The following is a 4772-nucleotide window of genomic DNA, read 5'->3' on the forward strand; positions in this document are numbered from 1 at the left end:
AGATCACTATATGATCTAGTGGGCAATTTAAATGCATCGGCATACATTAAGTAACAAGTTTAATAACATGTGTCTAAGTATTACAACAATAAGTACAATAGTAACAATTTTAATTCAAGAGAATTCTAGCCATCTAGTCATAATATCTCCTTGAACTTCATGGTATCATCATACATATAATAAACAATAGGATCAAGATCAAGTAGTCCTAGATGTTGATCCGAAGAGAATATCCTAATGGGATATGCTACCCCTCCGCTAGGGAGTGATTTTCATCAAGTATAGGTAGATATAATCTCACTAACATATATGCCCTCACACAAGTATACAACTACACTACCTATGATATCGATAACATGTAGGTATGAGCATAAGCATATAATCATACTATAATATAAATGCACAAATATAAGTCTATAACTAGACTATGGTCTGGTAATATCATGCATATATATATAGATAACTAACTCAATCATGAATAACAAATAAGAGTGTATAGATATCAAATAGATCAAAATATAAAGATAAGCAATAAAGTATCAAACTCAGGAACTGATCTAGAGTAAAGTCAAGGTAAGCAAATCAGTACTGCCAAATCAATAAAATAGATTATGCACTAAGGTCAAAGATATAAAGAAACAACTCAAGAAGTATCCACCTCAAATATACATCGTCTTGAACTATCTCCGCGTCGGGATAAATCTCAAATCAGTATTATGTAACACAAAATACATAGTATAGCTAAGTTTTATCATAAACCAAATAGTTAAACTCAATCCTAATCTGATTAGGAAAGCATCTTTTAATTCCATTTAATGATCTAATACTTCCTTCATAGCTAATCTTCTTGTAAATCAATCCAACCAATGAAACCAACTAATGAATGAATCTTCCATCCATTATCTCTTATTACCTTAATTGATTAAGCTAACAACAAGAATCAATCCACCTTCATTTACACTTTAATTTCTAATTAACATCATCAACTATAAATCATCGATTTATACTATTAATTGAAACTAACTAGATTTAATCAACCTTTCAATTCAATCGAAATCATCAATGAAATGGTTAATCCCTTTCTAAATCAATAATATATTCATCTTTTTGTACTACTATATATTTTTATAACATTTGAATGAACCAAGCTTAGGGAGAAGGGGATTTCGTTACCCATGGCTTATTCTCCTGGTGGCAGCTCATAGTAGTGTCACACAGTGATTCAGTTCCTTCCCTAACAACTGCTCTCATGCGGCCAAACATCCAGTGGTTGTAGAATGCGTGCTGTTGGGGTGGGATAGTGCAGTGACCAGTGGTGACGCACAAGCATCCGAGCAGTGATGGAGGAGCGCTTCATTGTGGCCAAGCCGATGGCCGATGGAGCGTCAAGCGATAAGGAGCTAGGGCATGGAATATGAGAAAGGGGTGGCGGCACATAGTGAGGTGGCGCCGATGTCGCCGCGCTAGCCTCCCACGACATGACGGTGATGGCTTTGAATTGGGAGGAAGAGGGCTTTGTGGGGTTTCCGACGCTCGACTGGAGGCCATGGGCGGCGTGCGACAACGCCAGCATTGGGTGGTGGTAGAGGCGATGGATGGGCAGAAGTGTAGCAATAGAGTGGAGCTAGGGCACGGGAGTGGCTACGGTGGTCACGGCTTAGCAGCGTCTTGCCGGGGTGGTCGGACAAGAAGTGAGACGGGCGATGGCAACCGAAGTTGTGGAAGGGCGGCGGCAAATGAGGTTTATATATATAATCATGAATAAATTTCTATACGTAAGGAATTTAAGGTTCCCTTATAACATTACATAATGATCTGATTCCAAGCAGATAATGATGACTCTGTAGGTTATGTACTCACCCAGCTTTCCCTACTCTGATATTCTATCTGTTATGATACTCAGAGGTATACTAAGAAGTCTGGTTATCTCTCTGTAGTATAATTCTGCTAATCGATTCAATGAATCTATTCTATGGATAGGAAGAAAGTGAGCAAATTTGGTTAACTGGTGAACGATTACCCAAATCGCATAATGTCCTCTCCGTATCTTAGGTAGCCCCATAATAAAATTCATCGTAATATACTCTCATTTTCATTCCAGTATTTGTATATTCTAGAGTATACCAGTTGACCTATGATGTTCAACCTTTATATGTTGACATGCTAGACATCGTGTATGAAATTCATAATGTCTTTTTCATATTATTTCACCAAAAGGAATGCTTAAGATCTCTATATATATTTGGGTACCACCCAGATGAATCGTAAATCTAGATCAATATACTTTCTAGATAAATCATAAAATTGTAATCGATCCACTTTCAAAAATAAATTTTCTTTATTTGCATGTGACACAGACGTACACATAGTCCCCCATAGGTTCAAATATACATTATTAAAAATATATTTGATTCTAGCCCCTCTTAACAATTTGGTCAACAAATCTATCAACTCATTGTTAATGATCTCCTTAATTTAAGCTTTCTCACCGGCGAAGTGGCAATCAAATTATACATACTTAGTCTCGTCATGGAAAATGAGATTCAAGGCTATATGCTTCATAGCTTAATTATCACACTAAAGCTTTATTGATCTTACAAGGGCTCTGCTATCATATGCTTAAATGAGTTAAGCACCTTGTTGTGTTCATGGCTCTATCTTCGTAGTTTTTTATTCAATGGTCATAACATGTACTCTCTCCTACTCACCCATAGTAGCAAAGATAATTTACTTTTCGAACCAGCCTTTTGTACTACTCTGGATCAGCTATTGATTTTCCTATTCTTGATGGATCTGACACTAGGAACCATAGGAGAATTTATCGGTTTAGATAGTTTAGTCCTAGAATGTCTGGCTCCTCAAGCATATTCACTATATATCGTTGGAATATAAATAATATGTTGTTGTAGATTTTTAAGGGATTTAGTTGAATTTAAAAATTATACAGAATTTAAATTCAACTTACAGTTGACTTGACCTGAACAGACGATCTCAGACTGCAAGTAGGGGCTGATTTTTATCCAAGTGTCAACCTCAGAGTGACTGAGTGAGCAGGGCATCCGAGTAAAGAGACCGATCGGACGAAACAGACAGACCTAACAGGAGAGGTCGGTCGGACGAGGCAGATAGGTCGAGTAAGAGAGACCGGTCGGGTCGAGTAAGAGAGACCGGTCGGGTCGAGCAGACAGACCAGGCGTCAGATAGGTCGAGCTGTCAGAGAGGTCGGCCGGGTCGAGCAGACAGGTCGGGATGTTAGAGAGGTCGGTCGGGTCGAGCAGATAGACCGGTCGGGCTGTCAAAGAGGTCGGCCGGGTCGAGCAGACATACCGAGTGAAGCAGACAGATCGGGCTGTCAAAGAGACTGGCCGACTGGACGAACTGACAGGTCGGGCGAAGATCCCGAGCGGGCAGAGAAGTCTGTCAGTCTGACAAAGAGACTGATCGGGCGAGCTGATCGAGGCCTGCGAGTTGCAGTTTCATTGAAACATATTCACCCACCTCCGGCTGTGCTTCGAGGCTTACAAGGGTCGTCTGTTTCCCAGAATACAACGACCGACCGTGAATCCGACCAAGCACTGATGGTCACGACGAGCTGAGTGGTACTCGAATGCTACCACGGGCACTCCGCCGAGCAGAAAATGCACGACAGAGGAGGAGGAAGAAAAATGGAGAGCCTTTGCTTTGCTTGCTGTGTGAGGAAATGCATTAATCTTGAATTTAATGCATCCGTTTCACAGCAATAAAAGATCTACGTGGCAAAATGTTGGTTGTTCCACTAGGATAAATTTTGCCCCGACTGGTCCGACATTCTTGTGTGCAGGTCGCGCTCGCACACGAGTCAACTTAGTTCAGTGCAATCCGGACCCTAGATTTGCAACCCCTGCGTATCCACGCGTGAGAGAGAGCTTCTCCCCATGCATTTGTTCACATCCTTAATGTATGTGAATCAATATAAACCAACAAAAATACCTTAAAACTTCCAATATGAGACTAAAGTCTCATTCACAATGGAACCTCTTTCCTCTTCAATTTCTTATCCATTCACTTATTCAACGCATATATGTTAGATATAGATATCTTCTTCTTTACAAGTATCCTTTATACCAATGAAGCACTTAAAATTACTCAAGTCTTTAGTCTGGAATTTCTTTTTTATAGAGGTAATGAAATCATCACACGTAATAATGATAAAATCAGGCAATAAGAAGAACGAGTCTTCGATACTATAAAATGAGATACAACACAAAGTAATTTGTAGTGCCCCCAGCCATGCCATACTATAGAAGCGCTAAACTAAATTTTTACAATTAAGGCTTTCCTTGCAATCGTACAAACGATTTCTTTTGCCTACGCGTCATTCTCAACTAGGGGGTACTAGCAGTTTAAAGTGCTCTAAAGACTCCTGGTAATATCCTATGAGAAGGAAATAGTGAAAGAAATTTACTTTTCAAGAATAGACAATGACATATGTTTGATGGAATAACATGTAATGAAAATAATCATCGAAAGAAGAAAAGGGACGTGTAAATATAGGCGGTCTCATTAAGATGTCAATTATTTCTTTTTACTATACTATTATGTTAGGGTGCATGAGGACAGAAATTAATCTCCTCAGGATGATGCGATGATTAAGCCACATGAGTTTTTGGGGTCGAAATTCGACGTGACCGAGCATAATCTCCTTCATGTCTTGATCATTTTACACTAATGGCTAGTAGTATATCCATGATTTATCTCCTCCGTGTTGATCTAGTGATGAGTTGGCGGAGACG

The sequence above is a fragment of the Zingiber officinale genome, chromosome 11A (assembly GCF_018446385.1).
Source record: "Zingiber officinale cultivar Zhangliang chromosome 11A, Zo_v1.1, whole genome shotgun sequence".
In the NCBI taxonomy this organism is placed as follows: domain Eukaryota; kingdom Viridiplantae; phylum Streptophyta; class Magnoliopsida; order Zingiberales; family Zingiberaceae; genus Zingiber; species Zingiber officinale.